The 18,022-nt window shown below is 42.7% G+C and overlaps 1 long non-coding RNA gene across 1 annotated transcript in view; it reads right to left on the reverse strand.

Annotated features, from left to right (window-relative positions):
• Window positions 1-15,693: 15,693 nt before the first annotated feature.
• LOC132027742 (uncharacterized) overlaps window positions 15,694-18,022 on the reverse strand; it is a 34,261-nt gene continuing 31,932 nt past the window's right edge. Inside the window, exon 3 of the long non-coding RNA XR_009407185.1 lies at window positions 15,694-15,777. This is a non-coding gene — a long non-coding RNA (uncharacterized LOC132027742). The remainder of the gene's footprint in view (window positions 15,778-18,022) is intronic.

Raw genomic sequence — 18,022 nt, forward strand, 5'->3', positions numbered from 1 at the left:
GAAAACTTTTCCTGTTTATAATTCAACTAATATACACTGCACATATCCATAGTCTCTGAGGACTTTCTGTTTTGCTAGGATGAGTGGAAGTGAAGGTCAGTTAGTGGTTGGGGTGGATTGTACTCCTTGAATGGTACCCATGGAAGAACTCAAGAATTTCTGTCCAGCAAAGGGACGTTTATAGAAATAAGAAAACTATCTATTATAATGAGTGGTGAACCTTGAACTGGCAGGTAAGGAAAGAACTCTTCAGAGATACTGTTATCTTGCATCTACATAGTTATGCAGTTGGCCTTGGTGACTCATATTGTGATGTCCCTTGCCCGGTTGGAAGAGGCCCTAAGTTACTTTTGTCACTCTGAAGAGCTCCTTGGGTTCTAGCAGACTAGGCAAACTGACTAGCCTCAAGCATCTCCAGTTGCCTTGAGGTTGTAAAAAGCTGCCTCATTATCTAGAAAGTTATTTATGATTCACTTTAAGCTGGAGAAACACAGCCATTCTCATGGTTGGAATGATGTTTCCTGCCCTCCATACCCTATTTCTGGGATTTGTAAGTAAAAATCTTGTGACTTTACTCCCTCCCTGTGAGTATATTGAAACTTGGACTGACTTCCATCAGTCGTGCTGTGGCTGCCACTGTTTGTGAAGTCTCAGGAGACCACCACAAAGGCCATCCACGCAGGGTGCCCAGGTTGGAGAAGATTCTGGGCAGGATGTGATTCTGGACTGGAGGTGGGAGTGGGGGTTGGGGGAGGGCTGTGGGAGGGCCTGCCACAACTGAAGGGTGGGACCCGGAAAGCTCCCGGAAACATCGGATGTCTCAGTCCACTGGGGTTGCCACACCAGAATACCAGAACCGTATTTCTCACAGTTCTGGAGGCTAGAAGTCCGAGATCAAGATGTCTGCTATTTTGGTTCCTGGTGAGAACTCTCTTCTTGGCTTACGGATGCCTGCATTCTTGCTGTACTCTTATGTGTCCTTTCCTGGGTGCATATGTGTGCAGAGAGAGAGAGAGAGAGAGAGAGAGAGAGAGGTATGTGCTGGGAAGCCTGAGCCAGTGTACTGGATGAACAACAGGCAGAGTACCATCTGATGAACGAGGAGGCACGAGGCCCCACACAGGGTTGGCAGGTAACTAACTCCCTTAGCATTTAGAGCTCACACTTTGGGGAAGTGAAGATCTTGGGGTTCTATTGATGGAAGGTCCAGGTTTCAATATACTCACAGAGAGGGAGTAAAGTCACAAGATTTATTACTTACAAATCCCAGAAATAGGGTGTGGAGGGCAGGAAATGCAATGAGGGGAGTGGGGGAGGGGGCAGGCCATCCTCTGTCCCTGGTCATGAGTCAGCATGAGATAGACAGCAGGAGGGGCGCCTGGGTCACTCAGTAGGTTAAGTATCTGCCTTCAGCTCACATCATGATCCTGGAGTCCTGGAGTCGAGATGCACATTGGGCTCCCACTCAGCAGGGAGTCTGCCTCTCTCTTTCCCTCTGCCTTTCCCCTGCTCGTGATCTCTCTTTCTCAAATAAATAAAATAAAATCTTTAAAGAAAGAGAGATAGCTGGGTAGCAAGCATCTATTATTTATAAGGTAGGAGGGGCAGAGGTCACTAACTTTTCACAGGCTTAACTCCAAATGGTTATTTGTGAAAAGTAAAGCAGGGGCTAATGGCAGGACTCCCCTAAATTAAAGTCCTTATCTGTGGATGTGAGTAGGGTTATCATACTGTAAAATGCCTAGGCAGCAGCAGCTCAAAACAAAAGTTGTTTTTCTCATCACAAGATAGGCAGACAAGTAGAGAGGCAGCGGCTCTTGGCTCTTGAGTTTCTTTTTAGGAGGACACTAATCCAAAAAAAAAAAAAAAAAGGAGGACACTAATCCTATTAGATCAGGGCCCCACCCTTGTGACCTCACTTAACTTAATTATTTCCTTAGTGGCCCCATTCCAAACCAAGCCACACTGGAGGGGAGTTGGATTTCAACACAGGAATTTGAGGGGAAACACATTCAGTCCCTAATGTGCAGGGTATTCCTATTACTTCCCCATATCATCTTGAGGACCGTGGCTTCCTTGAATCTTTCCACCGCATGTCTTACTTCCACATCCCTCTCTCAACTTCTTCATTCATACTCTGTATCCACGACAGGCCAAGGATGCCTCCTCACTGTGGCTAGTGGGGGCTACTTTCCCTTGAGGAGCCTCAGGGAGCTCCAAACATCATCCATTTAAGGTCCTTTCCTAACCCTAAATTATGGACTTCTGGAATAGACATATTATATAGCCTGTAGTGGCTACTATTAGAAGAGGTATCAACAACTGCATAAAAAACTGTCCTCTAATAAACCATATCTTAGCACCAAACTAGAACTAAGAGAAAGAACTCCTTCTGCAGGTTTTGCTCCTCCCTGACATCATTATCTGTTGAAGTCCCGTCATGCCCATTTCAGAGATGAGGACGCTCTTGGAGCCAGGGGGAACCCTGGCTCCGTACTTGAGGCTGTGCACCCCGTGCGGACGTGGGGGTGACCATAGTCCCAATCTCACTGGGCTGCTGTGAAGACTTCAGACTTAGAATCCTGCCTGGTTAGGTAGTGAAGCACTCAGTAGGGTGATTATTAGACTCTCCCAGTTCCTTGGCTATGGAGACAAAGCCCCCAATTGGTCATTTTTGATGACTTTCAAGATAATTTGCCTTGATGACAAGTAGCCCCACCCTCTTGTGGGATGAGAAGAGAGGCATTGAGGAGGAAGAGATCCCTTTTCTGGACATTGGCCTCCTCCTGAAGGGTCCAGACAAGGGCGGAGAAGGGGACAATGATGGCCACATTGCCTCTGAGGCCCTCAGGGGGCCAGAACGGTGTTTTCCAGATCTGTTTCTCCTCGGGTGGAGGTGGCCCTGCTGGCCTCGCATGTCAGCATGGCCTCACGCCTGCCTTCTTGCCCTGGCTGATCTGGCCCCAAGAACCACTCCCTGGACTTCATCATCCTGGGGCAACCATGCTCACAGCTGGGCTCTGCCAGAGCAATGTCTGCTCCCCTCCCAACATAAAGGACCCTCATGGGTCCTGAAGAACATCTTTCCCACCAGTGCTTACCCTCAGTCCAGGTCTCTCCTAGGAATGCTGGGATTTTGTCCCAAATGCAACAGCAGCACCTCATAACGGTGTTAGTGGCTGGTGGAGGGGGGTGGATTGACGAGTAGAGACAGAAGGGGTTCTTGTTCTATTGCTACTCCAATGGGCAGAGAGAGACCAGGCATCAGCAGAGTAGTGGGAGATGATGGCATCGAAGTCCTGAAGTTCCGGGCATATAGGGGCAACCCCCAGGTCCCGGGACACCTGAAACTGGGACAGAGACCACACTGCTCTTCCAAGAGGGCCTCTGATGGCTCAGAGTGTGGGTCAGGTAAGGCAGATCTGGGAGGCTGTGCTCCAGAGGCTGTGTTCTGTGTGTCACCCCCTCCTTATCCCTTAGCGTGGTGGCCAGCACAGGCTTCCCTCCCTGGGTGCTTGAAAAGAACTGGCTGTGTACAAGAGCTCTGTGCTCATTGGACAGGAGCATCTTGGGTGGTGTCAAAGGTATTCTATGCTTTCAGGCAAAAATCCAACAGAAGATTGTATCTGAATGGAACTTGCCCCTGTACTGTATACCCCTTAAATGACTGTTCTCAGCATTTTATTCAGAAGGAAAATGAAGAATGAACAAGAGTGTGTGCCCTTCTCAATTCAGTATCAGTAGCTGGCTACTGAGAGCTCTCTGCGTGTCAAGACTGGGCTAAGCACCTCAAATGGGTTCATTTTCTGAGCCATTTGTTGGTTATCCATATGTCACTCTGATGAAGTAGGACTACAGTCACGTTAGAAGTGTGTAAATGGAGGCCCAGAGAGGTTAAGTAACTTGCTCAAGGCCTCCTAGCTACCAAGTGGCAGGGTGGGGATGTGACATCGGGCTGCTGTTCTAGACAATGACTATGCCCAACCACGTAGTCCGTAGAGTGGCCATTGTCAGACTTCTACAAGCAGAGCTCCCTTCCTGTTCATCACCTTCCACATCCTGACAGATTCCCGTCCATTTCTCCCATCCAGTTCATCTTCCCTGTCACCGAACAAGGCCTTTATCACCTCAGTCCCAAAGTGGTGGGGCGCAGCCTCCTACCCCTGCTCCCCTCTTTTCCTCATTCTTCTCACCGCCGCCATGTCAGTCTCCCTGAGACACTGCTCTGACGTCACTCTCTTTTCTCAGTAATCTCTGATGACTCCCATTTCTCCGGGTCAGATTCTGTACTCTGTGCCTGGCGTTCACAGCCGCACGCCCTCAGTTAACAGCCTGATTAGGCACTAGTCCTTTGGTTCAGGTAGGTCGTGCTGAATTTGACCTACTCAAACTGGTTTTCTTGTCACACACTACACACACTACACATTCCCTGCACTTCCTTGACTGCAACTTTTTATTCCCTCTGTTCCTCCTGCGTGGAAGACCCTTTGCTTACTAGTCAGGCCCACCCTTTATGTGCAGTTCCCACCCCCGTTTCTCCGTGGACATCCCTGCCCACCCCGGCTTCAGATGAACCCTCCCTTACTTTGTGGCACTTATTGTCTCAGGGGTCGTGAATACTTGGTCTGCAGATGCATTCTCTTCGGCCAGCTAGTATTTAGAAAACAAAAAAAAGGAATTTTAATGCCTTCGATGGTGCCAACACTCTCCAACTTGCCAGAAGCCCTACGCTCCTGATGTTTTTACATCCAACTTCCTTCACTAATTTACTTTAGGTTTTGGGACTTGCAAATTGTTTTGAACAATCATGTAGAGCTTTGTGCCATCTCTTCTGGGGCCACTTTACTTCTCCTTTTAATGATAGCCTCTACACTGTGGGTCTTCAAAGAATATCCTTCAAAAAAATAACCTTTCTCTCCTCTCAGTTTCTTCATCAAGTACTAAGTACTCCAAAATAAAATATTTCCTGCATCAGGCGATTACCCCAAAAGCTTCCATACAGTTTTTGTAATGTGGATACTCCATAACGTTTCTACCTTGTGGAATTTTCTTAAAATATTCATAATGGCCTGCTTAAATCTCTGTTTTATTACTACTTGTGGGGTCGCAGCAAACCACAGGCCTTTGTTAGCCTCAGTTTCCTCCCTCATACGATTAGGAGGATAATAACTACTTTGAAAGGTTCAAGTGTTTTCCTGACACGCAGTAGCAGTTCAGCGAATGGGGTTGTTACTGTTTGCATGGGGTAGCCTTAGCGCCTCAAGTTCTCGGGCTCCTGTGTGAAGACTGGCTCATAATTGTGGTTCTTGTATGTGACCTGGTGGTAGATTCTATCTACCCCCACTCTCATTTCATAGATGAGGACCCGGGGGTGTGCACAAGATGGCGGGTGGCACAGAGAAGTAATGCTAGCTCGCATTGGTGGCATCGAACTTCCCAGGACCCTTGAGGGCTAAACTATGTCATGCGGTCCCTACCAGAGCCTGGTGAGGCAGGCACTGCGGTCATCTCTGAGACACGGTGTGCTTCAACACCTTGCCTGGTCCCCCAGCCAGGAAGTGACAAAGCCAGGGCATGAAATACGGTAGCGGCCACTGCAAAGACCCTCGAAGACCATCTCACCTTTAACCCTCTGTTGCCCACACCCCTGTCAGACATCAGTGGTGAGGATGAGAAAAAGATGGTGCCTTTCCAGCAGAATTTAGGATTTTAGCCTGTAGGTTCCCATGTATTATCTGTAGGCTGGTTGTCAACCCAGGGAACATGACCAGTTTGTGCTTTAATAAGGACAATAAGGACAATAACAGGGAAATGTTCATAAACACTAATTGATTCAATATGGAAAGTTTGGGCTTTTTTTCCCCTTGAGATTAACTAAGATTTTCTGTATGAGCTGGGAGAAAATCTTTTCTATCATCAAATGTGCTTTTTTTTTTTTTTTTTCTTTTTAGGTCTTTACTTGACAGAATTTAATGTTGGTAAATGATAGTTGAAATTCACGATGTCTATCAGTCTAGAGACATTAGTCTGTTGTCAAGATGGGATTACGTAATGTCTTCTTGTTTATACACGGTGACAGGGGAATACATCCTGTCTTCTGGACCAGCCTTCCCCCGGCTGTGTCGCATGGCTTAAGAATACCCATCTGTTTAGTAAATCCTTGCTGGCTGATTCTTTTAAAGGCCACACAAAACCTGTGCCCAGCCCAGGGTCCTAATAGTTAATCCTTGTCTTCCTTGAGAGATCTCTCACATTCTGTTAGTTGAATGATCGATAGATCATTTCTAAACCAAAACTATTGGCAAAACAAACATCCCAGACCCCTGATCTTTCCTTCAAAGTTTTCCTTTTTCACTTTTTAAAAAGATTTTATTTATTTATTTTTAGAGAGTGAGAAACCGATTGCAAGCAGGGGGAGGAGCAGAAGGGCAGGGAGAGTCTTAAGCAGATTCCATGGCGAGAGCGAGAGCGGAGTCCAACCTGGGGCTTGATCTCACCACCCTGAGGTCACGACCCCAGCCTAAACCCAGAGCGGGAGGCTCAATCTACTGAGCCACTCAGGCGCCCCGGAAAGGGTTTCTGCGGCCTCCAGGGTTGACCTTGTGGTTACATTTTTTTTTTTTTTAAGATTTTATTTATTTATTTATTTGACAGAGAGAAATCACAAGTAGATGGAGAGGCAGGCAGAGAGAAGAGAGAGGGAAGCAGGCTCCCTGCTGAGCAGAGAGCCCGATGCGGGACTCGATCCCAGGACCCTGAGATCATGACCCGAGCTGAAGGCAGCGGCTTAATTTACAAGCAGCTCCTGTGCTGAAACAGCACCACTTACCAGTTCATTCTGACAGCGATGCTGGTTAACTGTGTGACAATACGCTCGCAAACGGTCACACTAAAGCATGTTTTTTCTTCCTTTATTAAGCCTTTTCTAGCTGCCTAAAAAAATTTTTTTTCCCAAAAAATGTGAGTGTAAGTGACTCGCAGTGTTACATTAGCGTCAGGCGTAAGGGCAGGGACCCCAGGCTCTGTGCCTTCTCTGCTCCGCGCAGGCGCAGTCGCGCGGTCAGCGCACAGCGGTCCCAGGGTCACTGACCAGACGCCCTAGGCTGTGCCTTTCCTTCCTCTCGTACTCATCTGTCCCTGGACGCCTGCACCTCCCGCTCTCCTTCCCGCACTTTCCCGACCCCGGCCTCCCTCTCCCGCCCCGACCCTCAGTTTGTTCTCTGGTACTGATAGCGCTTTATGTTTGTTTATTCATTTGTTTTGTTTTGTTTGGATTCCACATGAGGAAATCATATGGTTTTCGTCTCCCTTACTTAATGTATACTTGCAAATAATCACACTGGAACATTTTTTTCTTTAAGCTTTTTATAGCCGCTTTGACTTAAGAGAAAAAAAGAAAAGCTCCTGAAGCCAAAAACCCTGCCTATCAGTGCGGATGTTTTATACCATTTTATTCTTCATTTCTACCCATCCAAGAGCCTCTATCTTCTCGTTCAAGTAAGCCTTGGCCCCAAAGGCTTTCTTAGATTTTACTTAAGAATTAACGGTCATCCTGTGGTTCATCTCTGTCATTAACCAAACCAGCCAGCCCCTGGCAGCGAGCCGGGGTTGTTTGTAGTGGCTTGTGAGAACAATTTAGTAACATTTCAGAAACTCTGTGACCTGGTTAACGAAGTCATTCTTAAGAGCTAAGTTATATAAACTTATAATTAAATAAATTTTATTTTATTATTATTAAAAATTTTTTTTTTTAGATTTTATTTATTTATTTGAGAGAAAGAGTGAGCGAGCATAAGGCGGCAGAGAAGGGGCAGAGGGGGAGGGAGAGGGAGAGAAAGAGGGACTCTCTCAAGACAGTTCCCTGCTGAGAGCATGGAGTCCCAGGCAAGTCCCAAGTCGCAAGTCTCCATTTCACAACCCCGAGATGATGACCTAAGCTGTAACCAAGAGTCAGACACTCAACTGACTGAGCCACCCCGGTGCCCCTAAATAAATTTTATTTTAAAAAAAGGTAATAGGGGCACCGGGGTGACTCAGTGGGTTAAAGCCTCTGCCTTTGGCTCAAGTCATGATCCTGGGGTCCTGGGATCGAGCCCCGCATCAGGAAGGGAGCCTGCTTCCCTTCCTCTCTCTCTGCCTGCCTCTGCTTACTTGTGGTCTCTCTCTGTCAAATAAATAAGTAAGTAAATCTTTAAAAAAAAAAATAAAAAAGGTAATAAATACTCAAAACATTCCTTTCAAATTATTTCATTACATTGTACTGTTATCCATGCACTTGCGTTATTCACATCTACTCTGGGTCTGTCTGTAGGCCCTCTGTAGGGAAATACAAAACCACCATGCACTCCTGTACGTCTCTTCTTAGCTCCACATTCAATGAAGTCATGTGGGTATTGACACTGGCTGTGTTATGAGTATTTACAACACACACATTAACGAGCACTACAGATCATGGCACATTCCCTCCAGAGACCTGTTAAATGTTTACCAACGTACCAATTGTTTACGATTTTCTTCTTCCTACTAGGTGAACCCAGAATGAAACCCACCCATGAGGCTTCTCTTTCACAGAAAAAAAAATTGATATTCTAAGAAGTTAAATGACCTTTTCGACGTTTCACAGTTGATAAACAGTGAACTGAGCACTAGAGCCCAGGACTTCTAAAGTCTACCTAGTGTTCTTTTTTTTATGCTAGAGAATGAAGGGCACCTCTAAATAATCTTGACTCTAAAAGGAACCTTGAATACTGGGATAAACTTCCCAACATACTAATTGCCCCAGAGAAAGTGCTACCCTGAGGGTCTCCCAGGAGATCAAAGATTTGATTCTTGTTTCTTTAAAAGATAAAAATGCTTTTATGGCCACAGCTAATAGTTCCAAATTGTTTGATAAGAAACCCTCAGTATTTTAGTGATGTTTGTGTGTACAGTGGAAGTTGGAGGATGGGAAGGGGAGAGGTCGAAGGGATAAGAACCCTTTGCAATCTGATCGTTGGAAACTTTGCTTTTGTGGAAAACTTTAGAACCCTCATCCTCCTCCCTTTACAGCTCCCAGCCCCACACACCGCACACCCATACATGGCACACATAGTAAAGATGGAAACGTGATTAAAAATATAGAAAATAGTAGGCTTTCCAAGTAAGACGTCAGTCCATGCATTTGCAAAATGCTAGATCTGTGGCCATTTAAATATTACATTTATGATATAGAACCAATCTAAGCACACTTGTAGTACAGCAGAGAAATTTTAGAGGCTTCCTCAGGAGTGATGGATATAATTTCCTAAATAGAATGCGGAATCTGGCAGCAGCCTCCTATATAAACTCTGAGACCCACTGCTATTTTTTAAAAAATCACTCATAGAACAGTGTTTTTAATGTATTTAGTTTGATTCCATAAAATTAATAAAATGAATGTGATAATTGATAATAACTTAATGTCTTGCCTCATTGTTTCATGATGTTATTTGCATGGCCAAGCTACTGCCCTCGAAGGACTAGTTCTTTTTCTACCTTTACTGGTCAAGGATGTTCAGTTCCTCTGTAGGCATCATAGCTCTATATCTGTGATGATGTATCTTTATTTTTTTAAAAGATTTTATTGATTTGTTTAGAGAGGGAGAGAGAGAGCAAGCACATGAGTGGGAAGGGCAGAGAGAGGGAGAGAGAGAGAGAGACTCTCAGGCAGACTTCCTGCTCAGCATGGGTTCTGACTCCAGGCTTGATCTCCAGGGTTGATCCCAGGACCCTGAGATCATCACCTGAGCTGAAGGCAGACACCAACTGAGCCACCCAGGTGCCCCTGTGATGGTAATCCTGACTCAATATTTGATTTTTAATTTCATGCCCACCCTCCCACCACTCAAATTTTATCTTATTTTCTATCCTGGGAACTCAGGTATATTGTGAATATTTCCCTTGACAACCACAATATATACTGTTAGTAACTGATGTAATGTTATGCTAAATACAAATGGGCAGGGAATATTCTCCACATCGACCCATAGACCTAAATATTTAAATTGCAATGATCCTTTGAAATCTTTAAGTATGAGTGATGCTTTCTGATATATAAATGAAGGGCTGTGAATAAGCAAGAAATGCTTATTTCTTGCTGAGTGCATCTACTGGCCCCTTGGAAGGTTGGGGATCATTTAGATGTTCCCATGATTCTCCTCTTCACTCCTGTTACATTCAAACAGGATACTAAGAAGTATAGGAATCCTATGCTGTTTAGTGTAACACAGAACTTTCAATGATGAAGAGAGATCTGGGTAACCTTGATAGACTTTATATTGCTGTGTTCACGAATCATGTACAAGGTACAGAGTCCAGGCATCAGGAGTGCCCTACATCAGTTAAAACCATCCTCTACTTCACTGTGTTTGGTGAAGAAGATTCCTGATGTGATCCAGAATTCTCGCCCTTAGCTTGAGAAGCCCATGTAACTCAGCTGTACTAGTAAAGTCCCCAAAAGCTTCATTCCTTAAATCCCTTTCAAACATGTACAGGAGACATTCCTGCAGCCTACTTAGGAAACTATTTCTTGAGGTACGGTCATCACATTTCTGAAAAATTATGGTGGCAGCTGATCCAAAATCTTGGCCTTGAACTCCAGCCAATGTTTTCTTGACTCCAAAGTGTCCTGCCAAAACAAAGTAATTGCACAGCTGACAGAACCTCTCTTGTTACCTCTTAGGAATGACCATAATTTATAGCCAGCAATGCCAATGGGGGTCTCCCAGTGAACATACGGCCACTCTGGGTGCATTTCAGTGAGTTATCTCAGGGCTAATGGTCTTTTCATTTTTACCTTCTCAGGAAAACACAAAATTCCTTGTCTGAGGAGAAAGAACATCACTGATAAGGAGCTCTGTTTTTATTGTAACCATGTACTCCTTTTTTCTTTCTAAATATCTACTGGTTTCCTGACAATGTGGTCCCATTTCCTGAGGGCTCTAAATCCTCACCAAGGTACTGGTTCCAGGCTTAAGGTGGCTGTGAACAAAGCTGTCACTATGGAGACTTGTTAAAGGAAAGACATCCTATTTGGCTTTATTTTTTGTTTTTTATTTTATTTTATTTTATTTTTGCCTTTTTTCCCCCATTTTATTTCTTTTCAGTGTTCCAGAATTCATTTGGCTTTAAAAACAGGTAGGCAGGTGAGGTTGTTGCCAGAAGGGAGATGGTCATTAGAGACCTGGGCAGAACAGATGAAGAAGATCAAGAGGTACAAACTTCCAGTTATAAAATAAATGTCACAGAGATGAAAAGTACAACATAGGGAGTATAGTCAATGATATTGCAGTAACATTGTATGGTGACCACAGTAACCGAGGTGAGCATTGAGTCATTATGTCTAGAACTGTTGCATCATCTGGAATGCACAGGATTGTTGAAGCAGTATGTTGAGTAATGTATAGAATGTATACATGTATGTATGTATGTCAATTATACTTCAACAATAGATTAAAAAAAACTAAGCTCATACAAAATTCAACTTAGCTGCTTGACTTGAAGGTTGCAAAGCAGGAGGGAGTCAGAAAGAGGAGAAAAAAGAAAGTGAGAGGCTATAGGCTATAAAGCAAAGGCTGGGAGACTTGTCTTTAAGACAGGAAAAAGCTATTCCTTGAGCATGAGATTCCCCGTGCAGCACGGAGGAAGGTATCACCCAGTGTGTTACTGTTCTAAGTAGCAACTAAGATCATAATACAGAAAAGCCCCTCTTCTGTGCTGAAAAACTGATAACATGATGTGGTATAAAGGGCTGCAATCATTCATTGGTCATTCAGTAATTTTTTTTTAATAGAGAATGTGTGTGTGCTTGTGAGCCTGGGGGTGGGGGGTGGGAAGTTGGGGAAGGGAGTGGGGTGGGGGGAGGGGCATAGGGAGAGGGAGAGAGAATCCTAAGCAGGTTCTGTGCTCAGACCTCAACGTGGGGCTCGATCCTGACTCTGAGGTCATGGCCTGAGCCGAAATCAAGAGTCAGACACTCAACTGACTGAGCCAACGAGGCGCCCCTTTAAATAAACGTTTTAAGTGCTTGTTGCTAGATGTTGGGGACATAATGATTACAAAAAAAGAAGAATAAGAATAAGAATGAGAAGGAGAAGGAGAAGGAGAAGAAGAAGTAGGAAACCTAATGAAACAAACAAAAAATTTGCAAGCTTCCTTCTTCTAAAAGGAAACTTGAATTTTTCTGAAAGAACATCCTAGGTTTAACTGTTCATTTTAAGGTAAGTAGGTTCTGGACCCAGGATCCTCTGGGCTATAGAGTATAGAATCTAGGAGCCTTTAATGAGGCAGGTGGGAAGATGTATTCCTAAGCTTTGTGAACCTAGGTGAGAAGATGAGAAGCTGAAGGCCCATGGATGACTAAACGTTGCGCAAGCTAGAAGACTCCGAGGGTCTCCAGGGTTTGTTATTGTACTTAAGAAGCTTCAGTGTCCTCTGCTTTCTGAGACAAACATATCGAGAAGCAGCACTGAAGAAAGTTTATCGCACTCATCTTCAGGACTTGCCAAAGGGAAGAAAGATTTGGGGACTGATTCTGACAAGGAGGCTGAAAGTCCACCAAAGTCACCCAAGAGAGGCACCTAGTCATGGCAAAATTTCTCTAAAACATTCATTCTCCATTCTGACATGGCTGTTAAAACCGAAGAGCGTATCATGCTTAGCGAAATAAGTCAAGCAGAGAAAGACAACTAATCATATGATCTCCCTGATATGAGGAAGTGGTGATGCAACATGGGGGCTTAAGTGGGTAGAAGAAGAATCAATGAAACAAGATGGGATTCGGAGGGAGACAAACCATAAGTGACTCTTAATCTCACAAAGCAAACTGAGGGTTGCTGGGGGGAGGGGGTTGGGAGAAGGGGGTGGGGTTATGGACATTGGGGAGGGTGTGTGCTTTGGTGAGTGCTGTGAAGTGTGTAAACCTGGTGATTCACAGACCTGTACCCCTGGGGATAAAAATATATGTTTATAAAAAATAAAAAATAAAAAAAATAAAATACAAAAAAACAAAACAAAACAAAACAAAAACCCCCGAAGCCCTGTTATCTGTCAAACTCCCTGCCTTCCCTTCGTGCCCACGGCAGTGGCTCTGGCTCATGATCTTACTGGTCTAGAGCTTATCAGTTCCTTCTACATTTTGGCCCCTTTGGGGCCTTGGAGATTTCCCTTGATTTTTTTTTTTTTTTTTTTTTTTTTTTTTTGATGAGCTCAGCTATACATTTACTGGAATGTTTGATTCTCTCTCTTTCACTCTTCCCAGTATTTCTAGCTGTTCTGTAGTGGGCAGTTTCCACATAATCATATCCTCCACACTGCCAGAAATAAAGTCTTTGCAATCTGATTAGAGGTAAGGAATGGAAAGAAATCAAGCTAGAAACAGTGGTTGCCTTTTCTTATTTAAAGTTGGAAAGGTCAAGCACTGATGGGGTCTCTTTACCTGGGTCTTTGAGGTGAGATGAATTTCTGTATGGAATATATTTCTCCTGAGAAGAGTTTTCTTATGGGACATCAGGTACATTTGCTGCAGGATTCCTGGGTGTGCTACCTGGACCACCTAACAGTGTCCCTAAACCTCCCTTAGTTGTACTTACTCCCTGGGGAACTGAGGCTCCTATTCAAGCCTGTGGTCTAGACTGCTGGTCTGTGCTCCTCAGGCTTTGTCCCACTAGTTAGCTTTGTTTTTAGTTTTTTGTTACCCTCTGGTTTCTCACTGCCTGAATGTTTTGAATCAATGCCTTTCTTCAAACTAAAGAACTATGTATGCAGAGCCCCCTTGGCCGCTCACCTGGTCCCCAGGTTTCCCCCAAGCCCAACCCACTCTAGTGCTTTGGCTCCCAGGATATAAGTTTCTTTTAGCCTTCTCCCCAGAATGAATAAGGGCAAATCATATGAAGACTGTGCCTTGACAGTTCAGGTTCTAAGGAGAGAGTGGGTGGGTCTGTGATATCAAAAGATGCAGATCTATCAACACATTCAGAACTGGAGAGACCGGAAGTGAGCAGGAAGCAGGCTTAGCATACACCTCTTCAATCCTGGGATGCCTGGGGGCTCAGCTGGTTGAGTGTCTGCCTTTGGCTCAGGTCATGGTCCTGGGGTTCTGGGATCAATTCTTGGGTCAGGTTCCTTGCTCAGCGGGGAGCCTGCTTCTCTCTCTGCTAGCCACTCCCCTTGCCTGTGGGCTCTCTCTGACAGATAAATAAAATATTTAAAAACAAAACCAAACCTCTTCAATCCCTTTTGTATTCTGAGGTTATTAACTCAGCTCTGTCTTCATTTACACTCAATACTTCCCAAGTTACTAGGAAGGACAGACAAGTCCAGACCCCTTAAAACTCTGTATTCTTTCTGTTGTCTGTGAAGAAATTTTTAACAAGATGTGATTGAAGTTCATTGCCAATGAGAGAATTCATAGTTTTTTATTTTGATAAAAAGTACATAACATAAAATTTACCAACTCAGCCATTTTTAAGTCCAGTAGTGCTAAGTATATTCACAATATTGTGAAATAGATTCAGAACTTTTTTTATCTTGCAAATCTAAAACTCTATATTCTTTAAACAAAAACTCCTCCCTTCCCTGGTAACCACGATTCTATTTCTATGAATTAGACTACTAAATACCTCATATAAGTGGAATTGTACAATATTTGTCTTTTTGAGACTGGCTTATTTCACTTAGCATACTGTCTTCAAGGTTCATCCATGTTGTAGCATGTGGCAAGACTTCTTCTTTTTAAAGGCCAAATAATATTCTACTGTGTGTATACACATTTTGTTTTTACATTAATTTGTCAGTGGTTGCTTCCACATCTTAGTTATTGTTAACAGTCCTGCTATAAACATGGGTATGCAAATATCTCTTTGAGACCCTGATTTAAATTTGGGTATATACTCAGAAGTGGGCTTGCTGGAGCATGTGGTAGTCCTATTTTTAAGTTTTTTTGAGGAAATTCCATACTGTTTTCCATAGCAGTTGCATTTTATATTCCTGCAAACAGTCCAATTTCTCTACATTCTTGCTAATACTTATTATTTTCTGTTTCTTTGATAGTAACCATCCTAATTGTTGTAAGATGGTTATGTCTTTCTTATACTTCTTCATATGATTGCTGGGATTATGGATGTTTTAAAAATATCTGATCAGCCAACATCTGGTTTCTCATTTTGACTTTCAATGGCTACCCAAATGATCTTCAAAATTCAAAGAAACTGTGACAAATTAAGAGTTTTCTGATCAAGAGTGGAAAACATCCAGAACATTCATGTTTGTTTTCCATCCAAAATTATCACTCAATTAATGCTCACCACCAAATTCCACCTGGTTTCTTTACATAAACTTTATAACGCTCTCCTTACAAGACTTCTGTGTGTTTTCCTAATGATGGAAAGACCACTTCATCTTGGCTTCTGCTTTTCTTCTGTGAGCTCATGCTAAGGTCATTGTGCAATGTCTTTTATATGTTTGGGTTAAGATAGAACGTTAATCCCTCCCAATTCTAAATCTTGGTCTCTCTTCAAACTGGGGTGGTTGGCTTCTTTTGGAGGTCACAAAGGTCACCTTGGCTACCTCTAAGTTATGACCCCAAGTAACATATTTTCACTGTAAATGACTTTCTTGTTCATTAGATTTTATTTGCAGTTGATATTGGATCAAAACCTGGTATACTCACCGTGGCAGCCTGCATTCCCAAGAGCATTATGCCATTCCCAAGGACGGTATCTCATGATGACTTTCTGTCTGGTGTACCTCTCCTCCAAGGCTCTAAAATAATAAATCATACCTTTTGTATTACCTTTTATTTCCTTACTATCTCTTGAGTTACAGCAAAGAACATGGCAAGGAGAGAATTTATGACTCACAATTGATGAATATTTTATCTTATTGGGAGGTAGACTGAGGGCAACATAGTGAGCCAGCCTGTGCTTGACCAAACACCATTAGAGATTTCAATCCAATCCAACTGAATGCTTCTGACCTTGAAACTCCTCAGTTATTGGTGCTTTACAAATAAATTCATATGGGACAAATAAATTGATATGCTGTCTTTTGGTCATGCAACCAAGGTGATGGTTCTCAAACTGGGGACCTTGTTGAGGCAACAGATCCCATGAACCATACATATTCACACTTGAAAATGTCTTGCAGAAGTAAATGTGTGAGGGATTGGTATGGGAAGGAGATTTTTTTTATGATCAAGACTATGGTTAGCATAAACCAGAAATCTTGGGAAAAAATTCAATGGGTCCTTGATGACATTGATGATCCATCCAGAGCCACCATTTTAAAGATTTAGTATTAAGTGACAAAATTATTGTTTAAGATAGTTGAGTGGGGATTCTTCATTATTTCCAACCCAAAGCATCCAAAACCATGAAGCCATGTTCGGGTTTTAACTAATGAACAATGGGAAGGTGATAAGGGGTTTAGCAAAAATGTAACATAGTCAGAGATGAATTGCAAAAAGATCGTCTAGTTCCAGGGTTGAGAGTGCTATTGTAGGAGTTTAAGGATGAATGCGTAGGGGTAGGTATAAAGGAGGACCAGGATTGAGGGGGAGGATTATGAGATACATCTCAGATGTGTTGAATGTAATCTGCCTTTAAGTTTTCCTACTGAAGATGCCAGATAGGCACTGAAATATATGGAACTTAGAAATGATATCCTGTTTGGAGAGATAAATTTAGGAGTCACTGATATATAGACTTATTGAAGTCCTGGATATAGATGGATGTGCTTGGGATGAATCCTTGAGACACTTCGGTATAATGCCAGGATAAAAGAGTATGAGTCTCCAAAGGAGACCGAGAAGGATATGCAATGTAAAAGATCTGAATATCTTAAGGTTAGTCTATGAATTTTTACTTAAGAACCCATGGGACAGAGGGTGGACTTGATAATTTCTCAGAATCTTCTACTTCTGAGATCCTTGATTCTAAGGTAATTATGATCGCTGCACATTGTGGCATCAAAGATAAATACTGTCAAATCTGTTTTTTTTTTTAATCCTGCCAATATAAAATAATCCTGCCTTTGAACTCATATTGCATATTACCTGTATTCCTGTCAGGGAATATCCTACTTTGTGGGGTGGTTGTTTGTGACTATGTCTCATTTCTTTTACTAGAAAAGGTGTTCTTGAAGGCCAGAAATTACATCCTATTTATGTCTTTGTCTTTCTCCCCAGACTGCTCTACCTAACTGTCAGGGTATTTTGAATATAGTTAGACACTTATATATTCTTTGGTGAAGAAGTATTTGCTAAATAATTAAAAACACTTAGTGCAATTGTTAATTTAAAAAATGGAATTCTTGAATGTGAACTACAAAGTCTGATTGAAGACAAAGGTAAACAAAAATCTCATCCTGGAGACATCTAAGTGTCATGGAACATTTACCTGAAGCCCTTTACCTAGTGAGCATCCAGCTGTCTGTTTAAGGTGGTAAGATCATTATGAATCACTGACTTCCAGTTTTCTGAATCAATCTAATGATCAAAACATACAGAAGATAAAATAATCCTTACTCTGACCAGCACTCTTATGCCACCAGAGTTGATCATTATCCTATTTCCTGTAGTACTACCGAATTGGATCCTTCTTCAATTGAGGAAGTAAGAAATGTTACATTTGGTCAAAGCAGACTTCAAAAATGGATTTAGCATCAGATCTTGATAAAACCTGCAAGATGGTCAATATTATCAGCTTAGTATTATTATAGTATAGTTTTGTGACTGTTTTTAACGGGTGTCCATCCAAAACAACACACTTAACATTTAGCTGAGTTCATTACAAAATATGAGTTGTCAAAAAATGGGTCCATTATTATAGGGAAATTGGATAAAACATAGAATGGAAGATTAAATGAAACCTAAATTTATTGAAACATATTTTCTGGATTCTCTAACATTGTAATTTCATTTGACAAGAAAAATAAAAGTATATGTACACTAGTTTTCAGGTCTTATATGTTCAGTAATTAAGAATTTTGAGTATTATTACACCATTCA

Source organism: Mustela nigripes, chromosome 12 (assembly GCF_022355385.1).
Source record: "Mustela nigripes isolate SB6536 chromosome 12, MUSNIG.SB6536, whole genome shotgun sequence".
Classification (NCBI taxonomy): Eukaryota; Metazoa; Chordata; class Mammalia; order Carnivora; family Mustelidae; genus Mustela; species Mustela nigripes.